We start from the raw sequence: 19,620 nt of genomic DNA, 5'->3' as shown, positions 1-19,620 counted from the left end.
CAGTATACGCCAAACCAGAGGATAAACATAGCATCACTCTAGAATGTTATTTTACTTGATGGCTAGTAATTACAAATATTATTTAATGTTAAAACAAACGGTTATATTATAGATCAAGATGAAACATTTAGGTGAGTTTAAAAAGATTTCTAAGAATTTTCTCACTTGTCACAGTTGCTGTCAGAACGTGTGGGAGGACAAGTTTATTCTTTTGTGCCATTAGGGATGTTTTGGGGGGAAAAGTCGATAATGTCCAAGACCATAGGATAAATTCCAAGAATCCTATTCTCGATTTCTCCAGGACCGAGTCACGCCTGGCCTGCCGCGTTTTTCTCTTCAATGCTTCTCTTGAAACACTCCTCGCCAACCATTCCACACCCTTTAAAACAATGGCTGCCGCAGCCTCCAGGATTCAGGCAAAACGCAAAAACCACTGTAGGTATCTCAAGCAGGAACGACTTTTATACAGGAAATTACATGCTCACAAAGCTGTTAGAAGATCCAGAAGAGCAAAGGCCAGGAAACCACTGCCCGTGTTAGGAAGGCGGCAAGTGCAGAGCGCCACGGGTCACCACAGGCTGTCCGTGGTGGTGGGGCCAGCTCCCGGAGGACGCGGGTCACCACAGGCTGTCCGCGGCAGCCCGTCCCGGAGGACATGGGGGCACAGACCCCTGGAAACCTTATGTCTGCCGCCTGCCAAAGACCAAGGCAATGGTGTCTGCTTCTCCTCTGCCTTTCAAATACTGCGTGTTCGCCTCTAACCCAGACTCTGATGTGGGCTATACCGTGACCCCTTCAAAATTCCTAAGTTGAAGTCCTACCCCCAGTAGCTCAGATTGTGACTGTGTTGGAGACAGAGTCTTTGAAGAGGTAATTTCGGTAAAATGAGATCAAATGGGTGGGACTTAATCCAGTATAAGTGGTGTCCTTTTGTAAGAAGAGATTAGGACTCAGACACACCCCGACGGAAGACCACGTGAAGGCACAGGGACAAGGTGGCCATCCACAAGCCAAGGGGAGAGGTCTCAGAAGAAATCAACTCTGCTGACACCTTGATCTCAGACTTCCAGCCTCCAGGACTGTGACACAATACATTTCTGTTGTTCAAGCTGCCAGCCTGTGGTACTTCTGTTACAGCAGCCCTAGGACACTACCACAGTCTGGGAACAGGGATTTTATAAGACAGTTGCTAGGCTTCCTCGTGTTAAAGGAGAACTTAGAAGGACCAAATGGCGCTGAGTTGCCAGGAGACCATCTGATGCAGCTGGCCTCTGTTGGGCACACACGAGAACCAGCCATGGAACTAAGCACCAGGCACACGTTATCTCACTTAATTTGATCTTCATAGCTACCAATTCAAAGTAATTCTCACAGACACACTATGCTATGAGTAGGAAAATGAGGCTTGGAGAAGTTCCTTTCCCAAGGTCACCTAGCTGGTCGCTGGTAGTGGGAACCAGGTCTGACTCTGCAGAGGACCTGTCACCACACTGCCTGGCTGCGTACTCATTTTTGTCACTGGTCCACCCAGGGAGCGTCAGTTGACCTTTACATCTATGTTGCTTCCTCTGTCCCTTTGTATCAGCTCTCCTACCCCCCACCCAGTGCCAACCTCCTTCGTTCCCACAGAGCACATCATCTCCGCTTTTATTCTCCCAAACCCATATCCTGTCTGGACTTCTAGCATGGTACCAAAATAGTACCTAAACTTGGAAATGGCCAATGAAAGCAGAATGAATGAGTAAACTATGGTGTATTTACTCAATGTAATAGTATATAATAATAAAATAATTCAATATGTGATTATAATGAAGAACTTATAATAATTTTAAAGAAAGTTTTCTTTTGAATAATCCTACATAAAAAAGCAGGATTTGATGTGATCATATGTACTTAAAAAAATAAGATAAAATCCTAAACAGAAGGAAAAAATGGAAGGAAATACTCTTAGCCGTGGTTATCTTTGGATGATTATTTTTTTCTCACCTTTATTGCTTATATTTTGCTTCAAAATTAGCTACAATGAAAATACATTTGTCTTATAATGGGCTTTTGAAAAATCTATGTCTTATACTAAAGATTTTTGCTGCCAATCCCCTTATGTTCTGCTGAGGAGACTATCAGAAGAATTCTCTGTGACTGGGACAGAAGGGCCACAGGATCACTGAAGCATCAAGAGAACGGAGGCTCAGGGAAGGAAGCCAAAGACCAAGGGGCTTTAGGTCTTTGTTTCTTTCCCCCCACTGCAGAGGACTGGTACGTGGCAGCTCCTGAGGGCCTTCCCGGAGCAGCCTGGGCAACGCCAGTGCGTCCATAGAGCCTACGCTTGGAGGAAGCTAAGGTGGTCAAACCCTGCCCCAACCCAACCTCATCTTGAATCCCCTCTAAAGCCTCCCAGTAGCTTTCTAGCCTCTTCTTGGATGCACCTGGCAGTAAGGAATTCACACGGTGGAGCCAGTCCTCCCCGACCAAGCCAGTTGAAGAGTTCTGCCCCAATCTATTCCTCTGCTGCCCTGGTCCTGCTGTACGGGTTCACCCACAACAAGCTAATTCTTCACCTGACACCCTTCACTACTCTTTGACCGTATGAAGCCTCTCTTGATTCAGGTTCATGAGACCAGAAATTTGCCTGTTTTGCTCCGGGCTGTATCCTCTGCACGTGGCACAGAGAAAGCGCTCAGTAAATGTTGTAGAATGAATGAACAAGTGAATGAGGAGCTGGCCCAGTGGCCGAGTGGTTAAGATCATGCGCTCTGCTTTGGCGGCGCAGGGTTTCCCCGGTTCAGATCCTGGATGCAGACCTAGAACCACTCACCACGCCACGCTGAGGTGGCGTCCCACACAGAGAAACAGACGGACCTACAAACCAGAGTATACAACTATGTACTGGGGGGCTTAGGGGAGAAGAAGAAAACAAAATAAAACAAAAAAAGGTTGGCAACAGATGCCAATCTTTAAAAAAAAAATCCAAAAAACCAGTGAATGAGTGAATGAATGCCTTGTCTTCCCAAGGCAGAATATTCCTGGCCCCTTCACCGAGTCTCCCTTGATGTGGTTCCTGGACGCCTCCCCGCTTTCTTTTGGATATCATCCAAGATGGCGATGGCAATGTTCCTATTCAAATGTAGAGTTCAGGAATCTACACCACAGTCCTGGGATGGTGTGAGTGGTGTACGAGTCACAGGAACTGGAACTTCCCTCATTTAGAATAATCTATCTTTATGATGCAGCTCAGGATTTTAATCGCTGTTGACAAAGCCACTTATGTTAAAAAATTCTGGGCTATGCTTTCAGGGTTTGGGAGCCACTGTTATGAATCCCAGCAGCACTGAGGTCTCTATTTTGACATTCGGGGACATCCTGTGATGCAGTGGAACAGGCATAGGACCAGGAGTTAGAGATGTGGGCTCTGACCACTGCAGCAACAGTAGACTACACTGGGTCTCGGGCTCACTCTGGGCCATGCACGGTGCTCAGTGCCTCGCACATGTATTCTCCTTTAATCTCTGTTGCAAACAGGTACTATTTTTATCCCTGTTTTACAAATAGGAAAATTGAGGCTTAGAGAGGCTAAGCAACTAGCCTGTGCTTGGCTCCATCATTTAATTGCTGAGGAATCTCAAGCAGGTCACTCAAACTCTCTGTGCTTCATTTTCCTTATCTGTCAAAGAGATAATAATTATACCTGCCTTGGAGGGTTATTGGGAGGGTTTATTCAAAGGGTACAGTGAAAGTAATTATTAAAATCTATAAATTTTCAATACATTATTATAAAGGCTCTGATTCTCCAGGACGCAGTCTGGAGCCCTAGACTCCGTTCCTCTCCTTGTCTCTGCGTTCCAGATTGCCGTCAGCTGATGTAGCGAATGTTTTCTTCCTTTCCCTAATCCTGGACTCTTTTACAGATTAAGAGTAATTACTCCCAAATGGATATGTGAAAGCCCAATTTCTGTCTAACATACATCGAACCATCCATAAATATACATTTAAATTTTATTTATTATTCTTCCTTAAATCCATTTCAAGTGAAAACAAACAAATCCACTCTTCAAGATCTTTCCAAATGATTTCGGCGCCAAAGGCGTTTCCTGAACAAGTCTTCCAGCAGAGGGCACTGTTTCCCCATAAAGGAGGGGGTCCTTCTTCAAATAGGATCCTCAGATTTTGGAGAGAGTACGATTGCCCGGGCCCCTCAGAAATAAATGTGTACTAAGCACTAGGAATTAATAATAGGGAGGATGCCATTTGGATTTACTTCCCAAAGAGAGCTCTGAGTTAGTGCAGAAATGCCAATTTTTGTGTTTTGCAATATTGGGTCAGGTCCCAGTCATTTAGAAATCACAGAATGTGACAGTAAGAGCCTTATAGCCCATTTAGCCCACAGGTGGCGAAGAAGCAGCCTGCTGGGCAAATCCAGTTCACATTCGTGTTTTGTTTCCCCTGCATAATTTGTTATTATTAGACTAACATTAGATTAAGCAGGAGATTGCACATAAAATAAAAATTTCTTAGCATTTCTTTAAAACAAATGAGAAGCTCTCACAACACTGCGTCCACGTGCCTCTGTGGTGACAGTTGCCTGCGGTTCAGTGAACTCCGACCCTTTTGAACAGGGGGTCTGCTTGCTATTTCCCCACGGTTCCCACGCAGCCCACTCTACTGGTGTAATCATCTACCTGGACCCCAAAGTATTTGAGTTTGTGACTCAGGGAATCTGGTCCAACTTCTTCATGTTACAGATGAGGAAAACAGAGCCCAGAAACAGGAGGGGACACCTCAAGGTCATACCACAAGTGAGGCTCTGAGACCAGGCCAGATTGGGGGCCTCCTGACCCAGAGAAGGCTGGGGTTCCCAAAGGCAGGCTGGTTCTGACTCCTGCCCAGGCCTTAGTCAGGAAGCTTCAGCCTTTTCCTCCTCCTCTCAGGAGGCTGATGTTCCCCCACAGGCGCGAGGGGCCCCTGGGAGGTGCCAGAGGGAGAAAGAGGCAAGGAGAGGCTCTGGGGGCAGGGAGAGAGAGCAGAGGCCCATCTTTGCTCCTTAGACTCCTGATTCCTTCTGTGGATGGACAGGGCTTAGAGAGCCCGGAGTCAGAGAAACTCAGTTCCTTAAAATTCTGGGCTTTGCTTCCTCATCTGTGAAATGGAAGCATGGTTACTTTGGGGAGGTTGCATGAAAATTATTCATTCTATGAGTAAAGCATCTGTGGTCCATTCAGTTACTGCCTGCCAGATGTCCAGTGCTGAGGGCATAGCTACGCCTGGAACCCGAGGGGAGACCTCAGTAAACGGTAGCAATTAGTGAGGAGAAACAGGAGAGACAGGAGCTCTGCTCCCCAGTCCAGACTCTATGCCTTTGGCCTCGACCCTCCACGTTCTAGTTAAGCTGTCTTCCTAAACCTGTGGTTCTCACCTTAGCTGCAATTAAAGGATCCTAGGGTGCTTTTAGAATTCTTGATGCCCAGGCTGCCTCCAGACCAATGAACCAGAATCTCTAGTCATCCAGTCATCAGTGCTGTTTAAAGTGATCCGTGTCACTCCAATGTGCAGCACTGGTGAGAACCACTGTCCCAATTCCTCTCCCTACCCTGCCACCGCCCAAGCCTCTTCCTTACCTGAGCAGCACCTGGGTACCTCCCTTCCTGCAGCCCCACCCCTGCCTTTGGATTCTGGACAGATTAATTAACCCCACCCCCCTAGCCTTGGTTTTCTTATCAGGATACCAGAGGGCAGGGGACAGTTGGGAGCCTACCAGGATCCATTACCTCCCGTTCCTTTCCAAACAGAAGGCTGATTTTGGAAGCTGACCAACTCCAGAGGTGGGCCTGATTGGCCCAAGGGTCAGTCACTCAATCTCCTTCCACCAGTGATGGGTTTAAGAATGATACTGTGGACCCAACTCTGCTAAATAAGATGTGACAGGAGGCTTCTAGGAAAAGTTTTCTTGCTCCTGAGAAGGAAGGGCTCTGTGTGGTGTCTTGATTTGACACTGGACTGTGGCCACCACCTCGGGACCAGCCTGAGGATGAAGGCAACACAGCGACACAAAATTTGAAGATGAATTTTGGTGAACTAGAGTTTTTAGAAGATTAAGTCACAGGGATGATGAGTAGAAAACGAACATTTACTGAGTCCCTGTCACATTCCAGACCCTCTGTGAAGTCCAGGATGACGTGTGTCCACTCACGTAATTCTGACAGCCGTGATCTGGCAGTATACAGGACTCAGCTGTGGAGCTGGTGCTGCTGATGTCAACTGTAGCTCTAACATGTAGGCAAATGCTTTCAACCCTCTAAACCTCAGGCTTCTCCTCTGTGAAATGGGAATAATGGAACCTACACATCATGGGATTGTTGGAAGGATCAAATGAAATAACACATGTAAATAACCCAGCGCAACATGAGAACTTAATCCACTCTGTAGGGCAGGTTGTTAATATTCTTGTTTTATCATCATCCACTTTTTACATATGAAGAAAATGAAAGTCACAAAGCCCATTGACTTGCCTAAGATCCCACAGAATATAAGTGGCAGAGCTGGGACTTAAACCCAGGATTCTTCCCCCTCATCTGTTGCTTGCGCCTGTCCTCCCCTCTCCTGCTTGCTGCGCTTGGTTGAGGAAATCTCAGCATTCTCCTGCAGTGAGCACTGTGTGAGGCGTTCTCCCACAAACACAGGCTTTCAAGAAAACCACGTGAAAAGAAGCTGAGCCTGAGGCAGGGATGCAATTGAGTCTCTGTGAAAGGCGAGGAGCCCCTTTCAGCAGGACTCTTAGATTTGCAAATAACTAAGGATCATAGGACCACAGACTCTCAGAGTTCAAAGAATGCTTTAGAAATCATGTAACCCAACCCCGCTTCGTGCTGGAATTCCTACTGGCCTATCCCTTGACATACGGGGCTTCCTGCTCTCCAGAGCGGGGCAGTTCTAATTCTTAAAACTTCTCCCATTTGTTGAGATGACATTTGCCTCCTTTGAGCTTCCACCCATTCATTCTAGATGTGGTCCCCAGGGAGAGGACAGCTCTCATTCTTCACTACATGGCAGGCAGCTCCGTGGAAGCACAGTGACGACAGCTCGTTTCACTGAAGTCTCCTTCTCACCTCCAAGCTGCCCTTCCACCAGCTTCCTTAACTGATCCTCAGACGACACGTTTCCCAGTTCCACCGTCCTCCGACCCCTCTTTTGATTCAGGGCGACAGAAGTGGAATCAACACTTATGGAAGGATTTTCTAACAATCAGAGCTGTTCAGCCACGGAGCAGGGGTCAATTTGAAACATTATTGCTTGTATGTAAATGATACCTAAAAAAAATTTGACGGGGAGAAACTGTTACCAAACGTGGCAGGCATCTATTTCTTTTTGTCCAACATCCATTCCATCTCCTTTGGGACCAGGAGTAAAATTCACTTGGGTGAATGATCAAGGTGATGTGGGTGCAGTCTGGCCCAACTATCCTCCAGCCATGGCAGGATCACAGCCTCCGCTGGGCTGCCCCGACCTTCCCTTCCTGACTTGTGGCTGAGTGGTCTGAGCTCACCGGTTGTCACAGGGGCTCCTGGACGAGCCCACGGGCAATTCCTGAGCCCACGGGCAATTCCTGCAAAGCCCTGGAGCAGCTCGCTTCTCTGCCTGTCTTTCTGGGCTGGGTTCCCAGCTTTCCTTTTGAAATTTTGCATTCCTTTCTGGTATGTATTCGCCAGAAGCAGTTTCTGTTGCTGACGAGTAGAGAGCTCTGGTTTACTTGGTAACAGAATGAAAGGACAAATAAATTATGGAATATTAATTAAGAAGTCTCAAAATATAGATAAAGAGAAAAATATAGAATTTACTCTATATTATTACACTTGTATATGCTATATTTATTCTAAATGTTATATATGTATGACAAATTTTTTAATGTTTTCTTAAATTAAGTTTTTATTGTAAAATAACAGGTGCACATTGTAGAAAATTTGGAAAATACAGAAAATCATATATTACGTATATAAAGTTATTGCTTGGCTGCCAAAAGTGTGAGTCTATGCCCCAGGGCAGAATTTATGCCATTCCACACTGGCCCCGGCTTCTTGGTTACCTTCTGGTCTGTTTTTATTTCACTGGGAATGTGGGCCAGTGCTTATTTTCACAGCCAAATTAATTAATGAGAAAATCTTCAGACTTTCCATCTATCACTTCCAAACACCCACTTCTGATGAGTCAGCTGCCATTTGAACAATATAGGATAATTTTCAAATTAATTAAAACAAGACAACAATGCGGCCCATTTCTTACTCAAGTATCTCATGGGATTCTGACTTCATTAATCTCCGGACCACCACTCTCCAACGGAGAAAGGACATTAATCACGTCTCTCCAGTGGGGGAGGAAAAGGACTCGGAGAGCACGGGGGGTTTGTCAGTCACAGAGAAGTGCTGGGGTCATTGGGCCTCTATCCAGCTTGGAGTCTTTCTCCTGTTTTTCCATCAGACCATCACTCAGCCACATTTATATATTTAGTGGACACCTATTATGGGCTGGTTGTTCCGTGAGTACTTAGGGGAATGTGAAAGAAAAACAGCTGTGGGATCTAGCTCCCACCCCTTACAGTCCAAGCAGCGAGGAGAGACAGATCCATAAGGAAACAAGCCCAGGGATAACATTGTGATCTTCACTAACTGTGAAGCAGCTGCCATTTTGTTCCCTGAACACAGTATAAAATCCAGTTTCTTAGCATCTGTACCTTTTCTCTGCTTCTGTAAATATTTTTAGTATCTGCTATGCACAAGGCACTTTCACATCTATCTGCTCTCTTAATGCTCACAACCCAGAGAAAGAGCCACTCCCATTTTCCTCCTATGGATGAGGGTGTGGAGGTCACCAAGCCCTGAGCCCTCTCCTTTCTCTTTCTCCTTGCTCTTCTCGGTTCTTCTTGTGTACCACCATGGCCCAAACAGCACGGAGCTCATCTGTCCTCCGGCTCTCTCTTAGCCCAGCTGTCTCCCCACTGAACGCGAGAGTCACATCCAGTCACACCTAGACGTCCTGCAGGCCTGTACACTGGGTATGCCTCAGACCAAAGACATCTCATTTCCTCCCCAACCTATTCTGCCTCATTTGTTTCTAATGCCAGGAAACAGCGCCATCCACTGACATCCGAGCCAGAATCCTGAGAGTCAGCCTAGATGATTCTCTCTCCTGCACACCCTTCTCCCATTCATCAGCCATCATTTCTACCTCCTACACTTATCTCAAAACCACCCCTTCGCTCCATATTCCCCACCATGGTCCCGGGCCGGGCTCTCGCCCTTTGTCTCTGCTTGCTGCAGCAGCCTGTCTCTTCTCCAACACCCACCCTCTCCAATCCATCTTCCATACTACAGCCAACGGGATGTTTATAAATCGAAGGTGATCATGCCATCCACCTGGTTTAAAATCACTCTCTGGCCCCCCAGTGCCCTGGGGACAAAAGCCAAACTTCTGTCCCTAACACAAGGTCCTTCAGGATCTGTTTTCGGCCCACCTCCCACCTTCTTGCTTTCACTTTGACTATTTTTTGTCTGCAGATTTTTGTCACTCCTTTCATCACCTAACAAACTCCCATTTATCTGTCAAGATCCAGCTCAGGTGCCATCTGCACTACAGGAAGCTTTCCCCGACCCCACGAGGGAGAAAATCTTGGGCTAGAGGAGAGTGAGATTAGGCCCCTGTTTCACTGACACCTTCCCTGTGGGGTCACCTTGGCCTGGCCGGGACCCTCAGCAGTCAGGGTGATCTTCTCGACACAATTCTTCCCCTCCAGCTTCCTGTAGCCGACTCCCTCCCTCATTCTTTTGGACCCAGAGTGGTCACAGTACCACTGCGCTGGCTCTGGGTTCCCACACGGCGCCTGTGAGTACCCTGCATCCCACCCACAACCATGTAAACACAGGATCCCTTTGTAAGTAAACCCTCCTTGAATGATCCTAATTTGGGCACCCCATCTGTTTCCTAGGGGACCCCACCTGATCCACTGATATCCTGCAAGTAGAATCGCGTCTCCCTCTGTTACCCTCTCAAAGCTGACATTATCTTCACTTCTGATTGACCTTTCACCGACCTTGGTTTGTAACTCTCCAGCTTGAAGCTCAGGGCAAAACAGCTCTTCTAGCCTATTGTCGAGAAAGTGAAAAACTCGAAAAATCCCCTTTTATTTCCAGCACATTCCTAACAAACTATTTATGTATCTCTTTCCGTTAGACTGTGAGCCCCTCGAGGGCATGACCTGGGTCTTCCTCTCTGTGCTTCCCCAAAGCACAGCGCTGAGTCTGGACTATAGTGGACACTCCGTAAATATTAAATTGACGGATAAATCGTTAGTAAGCACTTAATAGGTATTCACAGACTAAATGTTGGTGCCCCAAATTTGAAAGCCTTAGGGACTGTGGTTGTTAACAAATATACCCCTTTCTTTCTTCTGTCCTCAGGCCAGGATAGTGAACTGTTATTTTGCCAGACTTGGAAATTTCCTGAAAGAAGTTAAAAATATCTTTCCTACCCTAGCCCCCTTGGCCCAGGCTCAGAGAGAGCGCCTGCTGGAGCAGAAGCTCTGATGAAGCTCTGGGCCCACCCTCCCTCACCCCACTCCCCCCTCAGAGCTGCCAGCTCTGTAGGAAACCAGTTTGCTGTTAATCACAGGGGAGGTTTATTTACTCTGTTGAAAGAACCGAAAAGCAGTGATTTTTATTAGTGCCACAGCTGGTTCTTCCATTATGGAAGAAATACAATTATGCGTCTTCCTATGGCTGAATGCGGACAGCTACAACCTCATTACTCATTCTGGTAGGAAGCAGGCCTTATAATGAGCAGGGGGAAAATGCACCGACCCCTCGTTTGTGAAGGGAACAAATTTTAGTTTCTGGAACGACGTTGCCACCGCCACCACAGAAGAAAAGGCTTCTTATTTTGTTGGTTATGTACAGGGTGTGACGGCTTTAGCGGCCAGCCGAGGCGGTCACGGTGCTGCAGTGGACAGAGTCTGGCTCTGGCTTCGGGCCAGCCGGGCTTCAAACCCTGGCTCTGCTTCTTATCGGCTGTGGAGAGAGGGCCTGTTCAGTCCTCTGAGCCTCCACGTTCTCATCTGTAAATTGGAAATAGTGCTAGAACAGCTTTCCAGGGTGGCAGTAAGGATCAGAGGTTGAATTCCTCACGGGGTACACAGCACCCCTTATGACATGGTCTGGCCCTGTCTGCCTCTCCAGCTGCATCTCCCACCCTCCAAAGCTGGCATCTCTGTGGCAGCCATATTGAACTAGCAACAGTTCTCCGGAACTTGCCATACTTCTCCGTGTTTCCCTGACTTCGCATGTGTCCCCTCTGCCTGGGTCACATTCTTTTATTTCCCTTGTTCATCTGGCCCATTCTCTGAAGTGTGCAGGCTCCTCTGTGAAGCCTGCCCCTCCGTTCCTCCCCTAGACAGACACAGCATCCCCCTCTGTTTCCATCACCCTTTGTACATGCCCCACTATGGGATGTTGCCACACATGGCGATGGTCTTGTCTGTTTAGGCATTTGTTCCAAGTATCAGTCTGTAAGCTCCAGAAAGAGAGAACACTGTGTACCTTCCCTTTTGTATGCCTAGTGTTGGCACAGTGCTGGGCAGAATTGATGGTCAATAAGTGATTTACTGAGTGAATGAATGAATGTTTAGGTAAAGCATCTATTGCCCTGCAAGGATGTGACAGAAACTGCTGATTGATTAAAATCATACCATTCTCTGGATAAAGAAGATGTGGTATATACACACAACGGAATACTACTCAGCCATAAAAAAGACGAAATTGTGCCATTTGTGACAACATGGATGGACCTTGACGGCATTATGTCAAGCGAAATAAGTCAGAGAAAGACAATTACCATATGATTTCACTCACATGTGGAAGATAAACAAACAAATAAACCCATAGATATGGAAAACAGATTGGTGGCTATCAGAAGGGAAGGGGTGGGGAAGGGTGAATGGTGTAAAGGGCACATATGTACAGTTGTGGATGGCAACTAGACTTCTGGTGTGAACACGATGCAGTCTGGGCAGAAAATGAAATATGATGCACACCTGAAATTCCTATAATGCTATAAACCAATATGACCTCAACAAAATAAATTTTAAAAATTATACCATTCGCAAACTTTCCCTGCTTGCCAGCTTCTACCATAGAGGCACCCCAGCTGTTAAGGAGTCTGGGAGAGCCCTGTCACCCAGTTTTGGCCAATGAGAAATTGGAGGAAGTCTGTTGGAGGTCCTCGTGTTCCTGTTGCCTGTCCTCAGACACGCTAACTAGGCCTTGGTGCAGGGTATTCAACTCTAAGGGCTGAGTCGCCTTCACTCAGGCTCATTCCTGGCTACAAGAGCAAAGTACAGTCTTTGGAGTCAGAGAAATGAGGGTTTGAATTTAATCTGCACTGCCTTATTTCCCACAACAAGAGATGACGTGGTATGATGGTTAAGAGTACTGACTGAGGACTGGCCCTGTGGCATAGTGGTTAAGTTCAGCATGCTCCGCTTTGGTGGCCCAGGTGGGTGGTTTTCGATCCCAGGCGTGGACCTACAGCACTTGTCAGCAATGCTGTGGCAGAGACTCACATATAAAGTGGAGGGAAATTGTCACAGATGTTAGCTCAGGGTTAATCTTCCTCAGCAAAAAAGAAAAAAAATAAGAACACTGACTGGTGGGCGGATGGCCTGTATTCAAGTCCTGGCTCCATTTTTAAGTCATTTGACCTTGGGCAAATAACCTAATCTTGCAGTGCCTAGTTTCTTCATCCGTAAAATCAGGATAGTAATAGTACCTTCCTCATGGGGTAAATAGGTTAATGAATGTAAAGTGCTTAGGATAGAGTCTGACACACACTTAGGACTGTATTAGTGTCAGCACCATTGCATTAATAATACTAGTTGTGCAACCTCAGGCAATTTCATATGCTCTCTGAGTTTGGTGTGCACCTCTATAAAACAGGGGTTTTAAAAATGCCTACCTTGCAGATTGAGGTGAAGACGGCCATTCATGGATGTGGAGCACCAAGACAGCGCCTGGCACGAGGTCACAGACAGCCTGTGCTGAGCTCTGGGAGCTGCTGTGTCTGCGCAGATTGGGTGCACGCGTGGCTCCCTGTTGCCCTCCTCCCTTCCTACTGGGGCAGAAGAGGCGCCGTCCTCCTGGTGAGGCTGGTGCGGCCCTGAGCGCTGGACCTCACTCGTCGTGCTTTCTCGGGGGCCTTGTGCTACAGTTCCAGCCGGTCCTTCCAGCCTTTTCCTCTCTGCTCGCTCTGCCCCAAAAGCTTTCAAATGGGCTCCAGTCTCTTCCACATCAGAATAAACACCACTCCGTAAAAACACTGCTTTAATTCCAACTCTCTCTTAGTGTTGTTCTTTCTCTTGCCATCTTTTCACAGCCAAACGCCTTGCAGTATTTGTCTACACAACCTATCTCTACTTCCTCACCTCCCACTCACGCCTGACGGTGCAGCCTTCGACAAGCAGCTTGAATATTCGGAGTCTAGAAGAAGCAAAGTAAAAGACACAAAGGCAAGGGTTGTCTTCCTCCTGAGAAGGGGCCTGAAGGCAGGTGTAGAGGGAAGAGGAGGTGAGATGCTGCTGAACCAAGAACAGAAGGGCCCTGGGCCCTGCTGGCCTTCAGCGCCTCGTGCGGTCCCGGCCCGTGGCATGTTGGGTGGAACCCACAGTACTCTCAGCTCATGACACACATGCACACAGCTCCCCCCAAAATTATGAGCCTTTTACCTGGCAGCACCTGACTTGTACTCAAGCCTAGTTCAGCCAGTGCCAATCCTCTGTTACCTTCCAACTGATGGCCTTCCTTGCAAGAAAGGGGTGTGGGGGCTGCTTCAGTGAAGTCTAGGCGATGTTAGAAGACAGGAAGACAGAGTAAGTAAAACTTATATGCAGATGTAAGTTTTTACATTTTTCCCGTGTTTTTCCTTTTTCCTGTTTCATAATCATTCATAATTTTAAGAGGCCAGGGGCAGATGCTGTCGACTTTACTCTGATGTCGCCCACCTGGGAATCATGCAGGGACATCTAAAAGGCAGTTCCTGAGTGTTTGTGAAGCAAGCAAAGCTTTGCCACCTCCAAGAGCTCGCTGGATTTTCTTAACAAATGCCTGAGTTGAGGACCTTGCCGACCGCATTCACAAAGACACGAGGTTCAGAGTGGGTGAGGGCCAGCAGCGGCTCTCGGCCGGGCCCTGAGCGGGCTGAGCACTTCGAAGACATGATCTCCTTTAGTCCTCACAGCCACGGCCTGGGGCATATGGGCTGCTGCCTCTTTTATAGGTGAAAAGCTCAGGATTTGGTAGCGGCAAGCCTGGCTCTGCTACTCACTGATTAAACGGGTGACCTTGGATGACCTTCGTAAACTCTCCGGGCTTCAGTTTATCATCTATAAAACATCAGCGCTAGATTGACTGGGCTGAAAGGTCCATTCCAAACTGCACCTTCTTTGGCCCAATGAGTGCAGGCATCTCCTCACAGCCCCCAACTGCTCGTGTCAGCTCTGCACACTGGAGCAACAAGAAACCAATTCTTTCGGTTTCAGGAGTGGAACTAAAGTGGGCGGAGAAAGAACTGGACGGTCTGTAAGTGCCATTCTATTCCCTTCTCACGAGCTTGCTCTTGTGGGCCTTCTAGAACACTTTCTAGGATCTTCTAAATCTTCTAAACCTTGGATTTAGAAGACCCAGATCCAGTATTAGTGGCAGCATTTACTAGTTGTGTGAGCTTGAGAATTTCATTGGCATTTCTGAGCCTCAGTTTTCTCATCTGTAAAAGGGGGTGCACCCAGGACTTTTGGGAAGATCAAGCGAGGGAGAATATGTGAAGCTGCTAGACACTCAGGAGGCGCTCAGTAAACAGTGGTAATTATTACTCATTTTAAAAACTTTTGTTTAATCCATTGCACAAGAAAGTGGCATATGGAAGAGCCTAGAAATGTTTCAGATTTCTGAAGGTTTCAAATTTGGGATTTGCAAGTATCGCAAAGTGTCTGCCTCTCCGCCTGCGCCCTGTGCTCCTGTGACATGCGTGGCTCTGCGCCGGCGGGCTGCAAAAGGCGAGGACTCCAGGTGTGCTTTCCGCAACAGGTGAGGAGCGGCCCTAAGTGGGTGGCTTTGCGTGGGAGGCCGCGGAGGGACCGCGGACGGGAGCGATGCCGGAGGCACTGTCAGAGCACAGGCGGTCCCCAGCTGCCAGGGCGCGTGGCTGAGTACCGCTCCGAACAGCCAGGTCTGTCACCGTTGCTAAGAGACGGGGAGGGGGCGGTATCCAGCCTCTAGTAAGAGGGCTGGGGACAGGAACGGAGACCAACCTCGGATTTTGGAAATGATTTTATGGACTCCGTCACTGAAGGCTGGTGACCCTGAAGACGTTTCGCATGTCGAAGAAGTATGTGTTGAGGGCCTGCTGTGTGCCATGTGTGGCTCCAGGCCCCGGAGAGCCAGCAGCGCAGAAGTCCCCAAGCTCGCCGAGCTACTATTGGGTTCAGTGTTCTTCTTCACAGTGAGGGGGCTGTCGGGGTCCCGAGGGGCAAGTCACCTGCCTAAGCTCTCAAGGTGACCAACTGGCAGAGCTGATCTTAGAAGCTGGGCCTCTTCCGTCCTGGACCCCGCCTGCTTCCAGCCACTGCATCTCGTGAAGGAGATTCATCTGCAGCCGATTTTAACCTTAGCTGGGATTTCGGCACTTCAGCTAGATAAATAAGGTCCTCACTGGAGAGATTTCTGGAAATGAGTGCAAAAAATGATGTTTCTTTAACTTCAGATGTCCCACTGAGAGATTGTATGTTTCTTCAGAGGCCTGTCCTGTGTTATCACAGCCAGTGGGATAAGACTATAGAGTGGGAATGGAGGCGGTAGGAGAAAATGAGGCGGAAGGTCCGGGGATCTGTAACCGCGGAAAATTTGCCAGACACGGAAGTCCAGAGGTCTGGGTCCAGAGCCACTTCCCGTCCCTTCCTACCGTGACTTTCACCTCTCTGAGCCTCAGTTTTCCCTCCTGTAAAATGAAAGATTGGGTTAGGATGGCCTCAAAGTTCTTCTCCAGCTCTAAATTCTTTAATAAATCACCCGACTACGCCATGCAGGCCCACGGGACCCAAGAAGTGATTCCGGAAAGTGACCGTGGTCCCAGTGGCTTGGAGCACTGATCACCGTTCCTCTGTGCTCCCTCGGTCCCACCGTAGCACGTGTCCCTTCCCACCAAGGGAACAGTGGTTTTAGTGTGTGTACCTCCTGAAATGTGTGTGCTCCTGGAGCGCAAGGATCGTGTGCCGCTCGCCTCTGCACCTCTCTGCAGTACCTGGCCACACACCCGCCCTGGGTTGGCGTTTCATCCATGTTTGTAGAAGTGCCTTTAATTGAGAAGAGACAGATTTGGGAAGGGATTTCAAAAGAGGCTGCTGAAAATGAGCAGCACTTTGAAAGGTTGCTGTGAGAGACGTGGACTGAGGTCACAGCTGGTAAGTGGCAGGTCTGAAGTGCAAGCCCAGGGCTGCCTGACTCCCAGGCCCATGTTGTCACTCCCTTCACTGTCCCGACCTGCTTTCACTCATTCATGGAAGGTGCTAGTGTCAGTGTCACAAGGTGAGGCGTGCATGCTCTGGAGGCAGACTGTCTGGGCTCGAATCCCAGCTCTGCCTCTTGAGAGCTGTGTGACCTTGAGCAGGTGTTTTAACCTTTTTGTTAAAAGGTTTGTGACCTGTGAAGCAGGGATGATCGTGGCACCGCCCTCCAGGGACTGTTGAAGGAAAACAGGTGAGACGACACACATAAGACACGGAGCACTGGGGCTGGCGGGGGCGGTGCGTCCCAAACGCTCAGTGCCACCTCGCGGATGCTGCTGTTACTGTCATCACAATGATGAGGATTATTAGTGGTAGGGGTAGTAACAGTAGGACCTGCCATGAGCTGGGCTGGGAGCTGGGGATATGCGGACACAGACTTTGTTCTCATGGAATCTCTGCCTAAGTCGCTGGAATTTAGTAGAGACCAGAGATGGGCCTCTAACCCAAAGACTAAAGAGATCAGAGGGGTCTCAATGAAGGTGACTTTATATGTTAATCTGACTAGAGGAGAAACCACCCAGAACTTCATGAAATGTCCGCAACAGAGGAGGGAGACACAGCTACACTGCCCCCTGTACTGGGTGCTAAGGGGCAATCTTTTTTTTTTTTTTTTTTTGAGGAAGATTAGCCCTGAGCTAACTACTGCCAATCCTCTTCTTTTTGCTTAGGAAGATTGGCCCTGAGCTAATATCCATGTCCATCTTCCTTTACTTTATACGTGGGACGCCTACCACAGCATGGCTTTTGCCAAGCGGTGCCATGTCCGCACCCGGGATCTGAACTGGCGAACCCTGGGCTGCCGAGAAGCGGAATAGAATGTGTGAACTTAACTGCTGCGCCACTGGGCCAGCCCCTGGGGCAATCTTTTATATAATATAAGATCTTCAGTCTATCTTCATATTTATGAAGAAAATCTGAGCTGATGGGGATTTTACAACAAAAATTAGATTTTTACAATACTCTAATTTCAACCTCTCAACCATAAAACAAAACCATGTCAGAGATGGAAGGGGTCCTTACTGATCCAGATGTCACTGTTTTACAGGTGAGTAACTGGAGGCCGGAGGGGCCTGGTGACCACCCAGATGTCTGACTGGTCGCTGGCGGAGTGGGATCTCGGTCGTCTCGGGCCTCCCCGCGCAGTTCTGCACATCGCAGGACGCACAAGAGCAGAAGCACCGAGCTCCCTTACAGCACTCGGCGGGTGAAATGCTCTGTCCATTTCAGAACCAGGGACGCAGAGGCGCAGCCTGCGCCACACAGGCCACGAGGCACACTCACGGCAGCCAAGTCCTGTTTGTTCTTCAAAGCCTGGCTCCACTGCCACCTCCTCTGAAATCTCCCGGTCGTTCGGACAGAGGTGGCTGTTCTGACTTCTGGATTCCTGCGGCTGTCACTTTTTCTCCTTGTGGCGCCCGTCCACCTCACTGCAGTGTGACCTTCCGTGGAGGCCTTTCTTTCCTGCCAGACCACGACTATCGTGACGGCAGGGACTGTGTCTTCTTTCTCCCCTCTGCCCCAATGCCCAGCACTGAATAGCCACTACATGTTTATAGAGGGAAGGAAAAAGTTAATAACGAATGAGTGAGAAAACTATACTTCTGTGGGGCCAATAAGGGAAAAAGCACCAACCTCATCAGGCTGGTCCCAGAGTCACGCATCGAAGCGAGGGCATCATTAGTGACCTGCTCAAGGTCACGCAGGTAGAAAGTCATAGAGCTGGGACTTCTCCCTCTCGCCCTTTCTCTCTCCCACTCGGCGCCTCACCAGCACGCCAGGCTCCAGGCCAGGGCACGGCCCACAGGTGGCTTTCAGTAAAACTCTGTGAGAACAAAGTGAACTTTGAAGCAGCTAAGAGCATAGGAGTCTGACCAATGCGGGTTCAGATGCCCCTGGACCACTGACCAGTGGTGCGGTCTGTGTCAACTTAGCCTCTTTCAGCTCAGTTTGTGTAAAGTGGAAGTAACAGCACCTCCAACACCCCCTCGCAGGCTGTTTCTGTGGGGCATTTGAAGGCTTTCTGACGAACCTAACGCAGAGGTAGGATGGCGGTTTCCAACACTGAGTGTCTCACCGGCCGGCCTGATTTGCTGTTCAGAGCAACAGCTGCTTTTCCTTCCTTCTCTCTTGAAATGCCATGGCTGGCCTAGGTGACACATAGCCTTCTGCATGTAGAGCATGCATTTCACCTTCTCCACCAGACCTGTGGGATGTGTTTTCCCGCCTACTGAATAGACAGGCCCATTATTCACACAAATCAGTGCTGGTTTGTGTTGCTGCCCTTCGTACTGCTGCAGCCCAAGCTGAGGCTGGGTCCTGGGGGCTCTCCAGGGCACCGCTGCCGCCTGCCAGCACCACAGACCTTTCTCAGGGCCGGCCCGCTCGTCTGCCAGCAGAGCCTGCAGAGGCACAGGGGGATGGCTTCCGGCGCTAGCCTGCAATGAGTCACAGACATCACGGAGGCCCTGGATGGAGCTGGCAGATGCCGGGAGCAGACGCCCCTCACAAGTTCCGGTTGTTTTGCCTCCTAGAGAAGAGCGGGGAGTTATGGGGCCCAAGAGGCAGCACCTCTGCTTTCTGAAAAGGAAGCTAGCGCCGTGGGCTCCACCACGTGCACAGCGGCTGCCCCTCTCATTACTCACCGGAAATGAGTTTGAACACTTCACACAGGAAGATGACTCGCTCCTCCAAGATGCAGAAAACCTTTCCAAGGAAATGATTTGAAGTGTTCAAATATTCTGTTTCTTAGTCTGCTTTTCCTTTGTCGAATTCCTCATTTTGAGCGGGAGCCTTTAATCGCACGTTGATCTGGTTGGAGCATCCTGTGAACACCTTGGAGGAGTTTCAGTTCGTACTCACACAGTGATCATCCTCCCTCTGCAGCTCCTGCCCCTTCGTTTACGCTTCTGCAGATTGCTATACAGAGGATGGGTTTGTCACCGCAGTGGGAAATAACACAGTGAACATGTTGCTTTTACAACTGGAAATGGACAAACATAATAAAAACTAACAGCTCACAATTGTCACGA

The sequence above is a fragment of the Equus caballus genome, chromosome 2, assembly GCF_041296265.1.
Source record: "Equus caballus isolate H_3958 breed thoroughbred chromosome 2, TB-T2T, whole genome shotgun sequence".
In the NCBI taxonomy this organism is placed as follows: domain Eukaryota; kingdom Metazoa; phylum Chordata; class Mammalia; order Perissodactyla; family Equidae; genus Equus; species Equus caballus.
This window is presented reverse-complemented; position numbering follows the sequence as displayed.